The 11,895-nt window shown below is 46.9% G+C and overlaps 1 protein-coding gene across 2 annotated transcripts in view; it reads right to left on the minus strand.

The window, feature by feature from the left end:
• SYN3 (synapsin III) overlaps positions 1-11,481 on the minus strand; it is a 461,812-nt gene extending 450,331 nt beyond the window's left edge. The window contains exon 1 of one of the 2 annotated variants that reach the window (XM_049694415.1): positions 11,396-11,481. The gene's annotated coding sequence lies outside the window, so the exon portion shown is untranslated. Of the gene's footprint in view, positions 1-5,608; positions 6,010-11,395 lie in introns of those variants that run through there. The other variant, XM_004269401.3, reaches the window with a different exon arrangement.
• Positions 11,482-11,895: the final 414 nt, after the last annotated feature.

The following is an 11,895-nucleotide window of genomic DNA, read 5'->3' on the forward strand; positions in this document are numbered from 1 at the left end:
CCTGTTTCATATTGAATATATAATATTTACCAGAGTATGTTTTAATAATTAATACATGATATATTGTATAATTAATTTATATATCATATATATAATGATATCTATAGGTATTTGTTCTAATAAGTCATTAAAAATAAATGAATTAAAAAAAAAAAAAAACATAACTCACATATTCAAGAAAGCACTGATATCCAGAAAATATAAAGAATCCTCAAAACTCTAGAGTAAGAAACACAAAAGCAACTTAAAAAATGGGTAATAGACCTGAACGGACACTTCACCGAAGAGGATATAAGGAAGGCAAAAACACACATGAAAAGATATTCAACATCATTTGCCATTAGGGAAATGCAAATTAAAACCATGGTGAGATACCACTAAATGGCTAAAATAAAAAATACTGAAAATGCCAAGTGCTGACAAGAACACAGCGCAACTAGAACTTTTATACACTGCTGAAGGGAATGCAAAATGCTACAACCATGCTGGAAAATAGTTTGGCAGTTTCTTATGAAACTGAATGTAAATTGACCATATGTCCCAGCAATCCAACTCCTAGGTATTTATTTACCCTAGAGAAGCAAAAACGTATGTTCACACAAAAACCTGGACACAAATGTTTATAACAGCTCTATTCATAACTGCCCAAAGCTGGAAAGAACCCAAGTGCCCTTCCAGGGGTGAATGGATAGACAAACTGTGATATGTCTATTCAATGGAACACTAGCCAGCAATAAGAATGAACAAACTCTTGACATGCCCAACAACATGAATGAATCTTGAAGACATTATGCTGAGGGAAAGAAGCCAGCCTTCAGAAGGTTACATACTGTATGAGTCTTCTTATATGACATTCTCAAAAGGACAAAACGGTAGTGAAGGAAAGTACAGCTGTAGTTGCCATATGTTAGAAGTGGGGTGTTTGTGGTTACAAAAGGATAGCAGGAAGGAGTTTTTTGATGAAAGAACTTGTCTGTGTCTTCACTGAGGTGTTGGTAGTTCCATGAATCTATACATGTGTCAAAAGTCACAGAACTCTATGCCAAAGCAAAGTCAATTTTATCATATGGCAATTAGAAAAATAAAATGAGTTGAAAGAATAAGTCAAACCATGTAACCGCCTTGTTCGAAACCTCCAACTTAGAATAGAATCCAAACTTCTCTCCACAGCCCATGAGTCCCCACCAGATCTGGTTTCAGGTACCTCTCAGATCACATCTTCTCAAACTCTCCCTTCTTGTGTCTCTCTACCTACCCCGAGGCTCACTCACTATATCCTCTGCCTGGAATTCTTTTCCACAGATATTTCCAAAAACCCATTTTTAAACCTCCTTCATGCCTCTGCTCAAATATCAACTTCTCAGAGAGACCTTCTTTAACTGACTTTTCTATAATGGCATTTCCCCTGCCCTTATACTGTTTCATTTTAATTCATGGCACTCATCGCTAACTGACATCTCACTGGATGTGCTTTATGGTTATTTTCTGTTTCCCCACCAGAATATAAGATCCACAAGGGTAGGAATCTTGTCTGTACCGCTCATCCTCAGCATCTAGGACACTGCCTATCACAAGATAAGAGCTCCATAAATATCTGTTAAATGATTAATGAATAAACCCAAGAGATGAATATTCAATGATGGAATTCCCAATGCTTTGAACTTGGAGACATACTTTGGCTTCTTTGTAGCATCCCTCAAATCACCTGCCCACTTGGCCTCTGAGTAAAGCAGCCCCAGCCCAGAATATTTAGTTCAGCTATTGGTGCTTTAAAAATGATTTAAGCTCAACATCTCCCTTCTAAGTGCAGCCTTCTGGGTGCTTGGTTAGGTAACTAGCATGAGGATGAGCTAGGACAGGGCAAGGCTGTAAGCACGCTCATTCTTAGAGTAAGGCCACATGGGGTTTCCTACGGGCTTGTAAAAAGCCATCTAGAAGTGGGCATCTACTAATGTGGGCAAAGGAGTTGGAGATGAGACTGAAGAAAGAAAAAATACACCACCTCTCCTCAACACCCTTCCAAGGAGAAGGAATAAATCAGCACTTAAGAGGACACCTACTCTACATGTTCCAGGCACTCTCTAAAGGTTCTTATTTAATCCTCCATCCATCCTGCATGGTGGGGTCTATGGATCCCATTTTCATAAGTGAAAAAACCCAAACACAGAGAGGTTAAGTAACATGCCCAATGTCACACATCTACAGGCAATGGCCGGTGCTTTGAACTCAGGTCTGTGTAGCGTCCAACCTCATTCTTTTCCCACTTTGAATTTTAGAAGGAATAGTCAGAGGCATGACGGTGAGCACTGTCCAGAGAAGCCAAACAGACATGCCAACCTCAAGTAGGAAATGCCAGCCTGGACACAGCTGACCAAGTTCTTCACTAAAACTTTTCAAAGACCAGCATCAGCAAGTCTGCTAAAGCAAGCGGCTGAGTACCTTCCAGTAAAAGTGTACTCAGCGTCTGCTCTGTAACTCAGATCAGGGTACCCACATATATTATCTCATTTAATTTTCATTATCATTTAAAAAGAGTTACCTGTATGAAGTATTAGAGGCTGTTTATCCAAAACAATGGCATAAACCCTGCAAGCAAACACGAACACCTTGAGAATTCTCTATCCCCCCACTTTATGCCAGTTAGAAATTTTGCAGTTACCTTCAATACAGAGCAGTATGAAACCCCACAACTGCATATAAATTTCATTTTGTGACTTCTTTTAGTCTTGGTCAGTGTTTTACATACTAGTTGGCACAGGAATTATTGTTCAGAGTTGCATACACAAAAACCATGTATAATGCAATTTTGGGGGCAGTGAAAATATTTTCAAAGGTATTTTGGTTATGAATGATTTCCACCCCACACTATGGCTTTGGAATCTAAATATGAGTCAGACGCAGCTCTACTCTACCTCTGGCCTCCTCTCATTCACTCCTGCTTGATAGGTAATCAAGAAATCTTAGATCCAGATAGGAAATCAGAGACTACCAAATGCTACTCTTTGCCAGGGCAGCAATGCCTGAAGGTTACCACACACTTCTGATGACAGTGGTCCTACCCACTGGACCACTGCTACCATCAGCACACTCTTCCTGCATTTACCTGCTACCTGCTCCCCTCCACATCCACCCATGGCTGCTGGCTTTGCTCTCCAGCCCTGCAGAACAATTATAACCCCTCTTTCCTATGATAATCGTTAGGATATTTGAAGCCTGCTATTAGGATGATTCCTTCTTAACGTTATAGTGATCAAGAAAAGCGTCACACATCTGCGCTGCCCTTTTTAATAATAACTTGATGGCTTTTATTTCTGGGTGTACATCTCTGCACATCCAAGATACTGACACCCACCTCCCCACAAGGTGGCTCCACTGATTAGGTCCTACATTTTGGGAGCTGTGCCCTGGAAACACACAGCCTAGCTGCGAAGAGGAAGAACGGAGATCTCATGTCATGTGGCAAGTGTTCTTACAGTGGTATAAATTAGGTGCCAGCCACATGCGGAGACAAAGGGTCAGGGCTGCAGCCCCTCCACTGGGAAAGATTGCTGACCTGTGAACTGGACGCTCGTGAAACACAGCTTGCATCCTGAGTCTCTCCAGGGAAGCTGACCAGGTCTCCCGCTTTGCTTGCTTACCAACCTCATCCGTGTCTCAGACACCTGCCTCAACATCAAGCGCACACTAGGTGCTCAATGAGTCTTACTCCAACCCTCTGGCACTTCAAAAGGGCCTGGAGGTAAGAATAACTAAGTCGAAATGATCCCAAAGTTCTCAAATGAAGGTTTAAACAAACTCTTTACTAATAATACCACTTCAAACACCTAAGGCAAGGAGTCATCCCTGCCATCTGTTGACTCACTGAGTGAGTCAGGTAACCTAACTTCTCTAGACCTTCATTTTCCCAGATATAAATGGAGGGGCCTGGTTCAAAGGATTGTAAAGTCCCTTTCAGATCCAGGGACCGCCTGCTGTCCCAGACAGTAAACTGGATAATCCACAATAATCTGGCTGAATTAGTAGATCTGAAAATCAGTGCGTGATTTCTAGTAGAATGAAGAGCACACAAAGAAGCAAAGGTAGATGAGGATTCCAGCTCCAGCCCTCCCGTTATCCTGCCACGTACCGCCATCCCAGTATAGTGACCAGCACAAATACCCCTGTCAACATTCACTGAATGATGATCTTGGGTAAGTCACTGAACTCCTTCAACCTCGATTTTCACATCTTTAGATTGTACATCCCCCCTCCTGCCAGGTCTACTGGGAGGGTTACATGAGTTAAAATGTGTGTGAAGGCCCCAGCACCCAGAGGACACATGCTACGTGTCCCTTTATGCAAACATCCTTTACCCACACCCAATCCACTTAATCAACAGACTCAGACTCTGAGGCTCTTCATGATCCAGAGCACAGACAGCCAGAGAGGAAGGGCTCTAAAAGTCAGCTAGTCCGACCCCCTCCTACCTCTGTGATTGACAATGAGGGAACTGAGGCTCAGAGAGGCACAGTGACTTGCCCAAGAACCTACATGTCAGGCAAAGCCTGACCCAGAACACAGGGTGGCAGACGCCAGGGGTCATACAAGACATGGAGAGAAACCTTTGCAGGCTCTGCTCTCCCTAAATAAACTGGGGACACTCCATGTATAACCAAATTCTGAAAAATAAAAACAATGGAACTTTTTATTTACCAATTTGGGGGAGGGCTGCAAGAGAGACGAAGCATCATAGTTTATCCACGAAATGCAAGGTTTCCCTGAATTCCCTGTGAAATGAGTAGAGTTTCTTGCTAGCAGCCCTTCCCAGTTACTCTGCTCCCGTTTCCCCTCCCCATTTTGACTTTTTTCAGTTTGTACACCTTGGGGCAGACACGCTGCGTTAGGATCCTCTCTGGGCAAGGTGAGAAGCCTCAGGTCAGGGCAGTGACGCATGCCCCCTTACACACAAACAGGAAAATCCTCACAACTGCACTGTCATAATACAAAAATAATTCCCTCCCTCCCACCACCCCTAAGAGCTCCAGCATGGGACAATTAGGAACATGCCCAAATTCACGAAGGCACACCCATAACTCAAGGGTCAGGGATCCAAAGGTCCCCCTAAAAAACACAATCAAAAATCCCTGAGACCATTTAGGTATTTCAGGAGAAATACCTAAGGTTTCAGGAGAAACCTTAGGTATTTCTGGAGAAACCAGAGTCCACCAAGGGCCACTCAGCTGAGTGGGAACACTGAAGAGGAAGCCCAGGCAAGATACAGAAGGGCCCGGGTGACAGCTGGCTCAGGGAGACAGTGCTAACCTGATGCCCCGCCTCCTGCCCCAGACCCCCAGAGAAAAGCATTCCTCTCCCAGAAGCATTTGGCAGAAAGCTACTTCGAGAGCACGCTTGTGGATAGTGCCTGGCCAACACACTCCCCACCAGTGTCTCCCTAATCTAAGCCCCACGCTGTGTTCTTGAGTAAATAGACACACACAGGGAGACCGTCCTGGCCCAGCTCACACCGCACGTGCGGGCAGCTTTGCATGGAGCCTGTGCCTGTTTCCTCCCACTGCCCCAAGGCTCCTCTCCTCCAGGTCCACTCTTCCTTCCAAAACCCGGGGCTTACCTCCCGGTTGCGAGGATCCCACAAGGTTGAACAATGCTCAGAAGCAGGTGGCCGTTTAGCAATTCATCCAGTGGGACCTCTTCGGGTCAGAGCAGCTGGAGCTGTGCCCATCCCCAGTGGCAAGGAGAGACTGCTGCGTGGAACTTTGAAAGGGCTCTCTCTTCCCTAAACAATCCTGATCACCCCCCTCCGGAGTACTATGGAGACATGTGCTCTGCTTAGGAAGAGGTAAGGAGGAAGGTGCAGCTATTTACTGGAAGAAAGGCAGCAGCCAGCTGAGCCACGCTACACACTCACACCTAGCAGAAGAGAAATGGGGAAAAAATAGCTCTATGTGCTGCCACAGAATTATTAACCCTTGGGCTCCAGCTCTACTCCTTACACAGCTGAAGCAAGAGAAACAATACACTTAACCAATAGAGTGCCAGCCAAAGGCATTACATCATCGGTCAGCACCGTCATTGGCTAATAATTCCTAGAAGGCATTATCTGCTTCTAGGTGCTTAACCCTTTTGTGTACATCATAGGAAAGACTTCAAGCATTTGGTCTAAGCCAGTGGTTCCTGGATCTTGCTTTTATCAGGATCATCTGGGGTGCTTTCTAAACATACAGATTGCTATGTTCCACCCCAAACCATCTGAATTAGATTCTTCAGAGGATGCATGGATTTCTATATTTTAAACAGTGTTCAGAGTGTGGAGACCACTGGTCTATTCAGAAAAGCTTCCTCTCCAAAAGATAAATGAGACGACGTTTTTCTGAGCATTTATTGTGTGCCCAATACGTTACTACATCATCTCATTTACTTCCTGCACTGAGCAGTGGATGTGACTGGCTCAATTTCACAGGTGTAGAAAGTAAGGTTCAGAGACTAAGTCATTTGCTCAGAGATGGAGCCCGGCTTTGAAAGCCAGGCTGTTTGCACCATACCTTGCTACTCCTTTGAAGCTTCCACTTGAAATCAAACCGAGCTATTTGTCTACTTATTGCCTCCAGGGTTATAGAAAAGACAGACATTCTGGATGAGCTGGAAAATGCCAGTAACATGTGAAGAACTGGGGAGTGAAAAGAATAGGGAATTCCCATAGCAGGTGTTCAGGGATCATGAACCTTCCAGAGAATCATTCTCTTTCTCAGGCTCAGTTCTTTTGCTTCTGCTACAGATCTCTGCTTAGCTGTCACTTTCTCTAGGAAGCCTCCTCCCATCCCCAAATCTAGGACAGACGCCCCTGCTCCAGGCTCCTATGGTCCCCTGTATCAGTGGACTGCAGCTGCTTGTTTACTAGGTAAATTCCACAAGATTAGAGCCATTTCTACCTTCACCAACATATGCCTAGCACAGTGCCTGCCACATGTGAGTACTCAATCATGACTGTGGAAAGAAAGAAAGAAAGAAAGGAGGGAAGGAGGGAGGATGGAAGGAGAGAGGCAGGAGGGAGGAAGGGAGGGAAGGTCTTTGCTGAAGTTCTAAATAGCATCACGCTGAGGTGTGAAAGGCAAAGGACTGGAAGTCAGGGGAAAGACATGAACAAATTGTCTGACCTTGGGCAAGTTCATTCTTAGGGGGCCTTGGTTTCCTCACCTGAAAATGAGAACAGGAGCACTTCCTCATAGGCAGTTATGAGGATCAAATTAAAGAATGATCCAGGCTCGGAGGTGCTCCTCTACACTCTCTCTCTCCCTAGATTCCACCTATTTTACTGGCTGACATCTAAGTGCTGACAACTCCCTTATTTATTTCTCCAGTCCAGATGTCCCCCCAGGCTCTGTGTGGATGTCTTCCAGGCCATCTCCAAGAGAGCATGTGGATTTTCTCCCCTGACCACAGCCTGTTCCGCATCTCCACTCTCTGGTGCTCCCATCCACCAATCTTTTTTTGTTTTTTTTTTTTTTTTTGGTAATTGGGGTGAAATTCGTATAAAGTAAAATTAACCTTTTGAAAGTATACGACTCAGTAGCGTTTAATACATTCACAATATTCTGCAACCACCACCTCTACCTAGTACCAAAACATTTTCATCACCCTAAAAGGAAACCACTTACCCTTTACACAGTCATGCCCCACTTAGCCTTCTTCCCTCTCTGCACAAGCCCCTGGCCAACACCAACCTGCTTTCTGTCTCTGTGGGTTTGCCTATTCTGAATACTTCATATAAATAGAATCATGTAATATGTGACCTTTTGTGTCTGGCTTTTTTCACTTAGCATGTTTTCAAGGGTCATTCACATGGTAGCATGTATCAGTACATCATTCCTTTTTATGGCTGAGTAATATTCCATTGTAAGTATTTACCACATTTTGTTTATCCATTACCCTGTTGATGGACATCTGACATCCACCCAATCTTGAACCATAAACCTGGGGGGGTCATCCTTGACCCTTCCCTTTCCCATATTCCTGACACGTAATGTATCAGCAAGTCCTGTCCATTTAACACCCCAAATACAGCTCCAATTCTTCTACTTTTCCAACACTATTGCTAGCCTGCCGCCAGGATACCAACACCTCTCTCACCAAACTCCCCATTTGTGACAAGGTCCCATTCTTCTCCCTACTCTGTTTTTCACCTGGTAGCTGCATAAACACCATCACCCATTCACTTCAGCAATATTTACTGAGCACTTTTCTTCACGGAGCTTGCCTGCCAGAGGCATGACAGACAACAAACAATTATATACTGTATTTATAACGCCAGGTCATTACTAGGCTTAAAATCCCTCACTGACTTTTCATTGCACTTTCAGTAAAATCCAAGCTCAGCATGGCCTTCCAAGGCACCATCTATTTCTCCAAATTCATCTCAGGTTGCTCCCCAATCATGCCATGCTCCATTCCTCCACCTCGTGGTCCTTGAACAAGCTGTTCTCTCTGCCTCTTGACCTTGGCATTGCTGGATCTTCCTCATCCCTTAGATCTCAGTGTAAATATCTCTTACTGGTGATACCACTCTTCTAAGCAGATGTACCCTTCATTCACTTCACTCATTCAATAAATACATGCTAAACACTGTGCTAGGATAAAGTGATGTATGATCTCCTGGAGCCTTCAGTCTAGTGGGGACGACCAATGACAGGGAAGTAAATAAAATGTATAAGCAAGTGTGATGAAGGGGGAGTAAAAGAGAGGGGAACTGCTTTTCACAGGATGGTCCAAAAGGCCTTTTTGAGGTGGTTATATTGAAACCGAAGGGTGAGAAAGAGTCAATTGGGAAGACAGCCTGTTACTCTCCATCACACCCTGGCTATGCAACGGTCCATCCTTCAATGTTTGCTTTGGAGGAATCAAAGCATTTAATGTCAGTCTCTGTCTCCCCTAACAGACAGAACTGTATTCCCAGCGCCTAGGACAGTGCCGACCATTTAGGAGACACTCAATGCGCATTGATGACTTAATTATTAATTACTTAATCAATCCACCTATGAAATCACTGCATAGACTGTAACAAGTCATTATCATTTTTGCTGTTGTCGTTATTGTTATTATTTTGTGGCAAAAGGACACCTACTCTGTTGGGTTTTAGAAAACACTAACTGTACATGTAACTGTAAAATAAGAATAAAAGTACCTAAGTTGGAGTATTACTGGGTAGCTAGGAGAGAATGCATATGCAAAACAGACACTCAATAGTAGTCATTGTGGCCATTATCATGAAAGGTTCTTTCCTCACAGAAGCTGATCTACTCAATTCAAACTCCAAAATCCATTTTCAGGCACAGGCAAGAAGTTTAAAGATGAGAAAAGGAACACTTCTTAAATGCCTGTTCTGCACTGCGCACCTTCTGTCAGTCATCTCAGACACTTCCCAAGCCCATGCTGTAAGGTGGCTGCCGTGCTACAGTTCTCGGTCCCCCCAAGACCGAGGCACCTTACTCCCTTGTGCCGGCTGCTGGGAGTGTTGGCTATGCATGGCTCCCAGCTGAGTTCTGCTTCAGGAACTGTCCTGCTGAAGGACAGCCAAAGTTGTGCCCCCTTCCCTGGGGGCAGCCTGCCCCCACTGGCTGGTCAACATGGGGTTTCAAAGGCCTGGCCCCATGCCTCAGAAGATCCACTGAGGCCTCTCTTGCTCTGCATCACAGACCAACTTCTCCCTCTGCCCCATCCTGCTTCCCTCACCACCCCCTCCCTTGGAGATGGAGACCATTCCCCAAGAATCCTCCTACACACAATTCTCAGAGCCTCCGAGTCTTTTTCCAGGGAACCCAACCGATGACAGGTGGGGATGATGACTTCCTTTTAAGTCAGAAAACTGAGGTTCAGAAAGGTTGATAATGTCCCCAAGACACATGGTTAAAGTGACTTTCGGGTTTGACTCCCCGGCAAGACCTTGCTCTTCACGACAGCCTCTAACAGCTGAGGCTGTGTCTCTGTGAAGCAGAAGGAGGAGCCCAGGGAGAGGGGAAACCACATCAGAAAGGGCAGGCAGAGGTACCCTTCACAGTCCTCCAGGGGGCATCCCTGATGACAAGGTCCAGGTCAAAGCCTCCAGAAACAATATAAAAATGATCTGCAGGTTGCAGAGGCAAGCAATCACATGGGCAACATCTCCCTGCCTGAATGATCCATGCCTGGAAGCCAGGGAGCAGGGCTCCTGGGCAGATGGGGCTGCCTTTAGGGATTGGAGTATTTGCAGCCCCATCCAAAATATGAACTACAGCTTACCAGCTTTCTACTGCTCCAGTAGAGCCGCCAGAATTCTTCCACTGCCCTTCTTGACCCCAGGACAATATTCTATATAGTCTAAGGCTGCATTTTAAGTTCTGTGCATGTTTTAGCTCCTGCCATGTTAACAGCTCATTTCCTACCCACCTTTTGTGGTCCTATTTGATTAGCTGATATAGGATTATCTGATGTTCTAAGTCAGGATACTGGCCTTTTTCAGTTTCTTTACATTTGCACAGGAAAATCTATCTGGAATTCCTGCTATCCCATCACACACACACACACACACACACACAAACCAGTCCACACAGCTTTCAGCCTGGCAAACCCTCCTACTCCTCCAGTCCCCACTCAATAGTCACCTCCTCTCAGACGCCTTCCTGGCTTGCTCATGGTCCTCCCCTCCCCTCCCCTCCCCTCCCCTCCCCGCCCGTAACATCCCCTGTACTACAGCGCACTGTAATTGTTCCTCGTATTGTCCTTCTTAGCCCCAGGAGCTCCTCCAAGGCACTTCTTCCTGACGCTAGGGCTTAGCACAGTGTCTGTCACGCAATAGGACCCCAATAAATGCTGAATAAATACACGGGGCGCTGCATAAAGTGCTAGTCTCTCTGCTCTTAGCTTGGCCAGAAAACCGCTCTGAGATTTCTCCTGAGTTCCAGGAGACCTGGAAATAGGAAATGGCTTGACAAATCTGACTCCTAGCCCCGGGGCAACAGGTCAGGAGGCGTCTGAAGACCTAGGCAGAGCAAAGTCCGGCCCCTGCGGTCGCCAGCTACCCGCAAGCTCTTCCCTGGGCCCCGGCGCTGGGTGGAGATTCTCTTGGAAGCCACTATCCTGAGACCGTCTGGCTCCCGGGCCCCTCAGGCATCCCCGCACGAGGACCTGTCTATCCCAGGGTCGGCCCCGGGACCAGGCGGCAGCAGCCCGGGGAGGCAGCGTGGCGCGGCGGCTCCTCGCCTCCCTGCCGGGCCCCTCCGCGCGCCGGCATCCCGCGGCACACAGCCGGAGCGCCCGGGGACTCAGCCTGGCGCCAGGACGCCACCAACAGCCCCGGCGGGAAGTGGCGGGGACTCCCTGCTGCCAGAAAACCCACAAAGTCTACTTCGCTGCGGGCTCTGCTTACCGTGCGAGCCACCAGGAATCAAGAGCTGGGTGGGTGCCTATGCCGCGGCGCCCGCCTGCTGATCCGCTCGGGTCAGGGAACTCAACCTCCGCCCCCCACCGCGCGCTAGCGTCTCCTCTCTGCCGCCCGGCCTCCCCGCGCCGCAGCGCCCCATTGGCTCGGGCAGCCAGGCCCCGCCCACAGGAGGCTCCAGCCCTGCCGCCCCTCCCGCCTTCACCCACCCAGCTCCTCGTCTCTTCAAGCCGGAAAAGTACTTCTAGACTCAGCTCTCACACGGCTCAGGCAGCCGAGAAAGGTAATAATTCTCCATCCCAAGAGCGTCTAGACGCCCCTCGGGGAGTGTGAAGAGTGCAGAATCCCTGGAAGCCAGCTTTGAGAAAGTCACTTGACCTCCCTGGCCCTCAAGAGGCTCCTTCAGAAATCCCACCGCAAATGTCTCAGGCAGTGTGCTAGGCACTTAACGCCAGGGGTGCATGGGGAAACTAGACAAAGTCTCTCGC

Source organism: Orcinus orca, chromosome 11, assembly GCF_937001465.1.
Source record: "Orcinus orca chromosome 11, mOrcOrc1.1, whole genome shotgun sequence".
NCBI lineage: Eukaryota > Metazoa > Chordata > Mammalia > Artiodactyla > Delphinidae > Orcinus > Orcinus orca.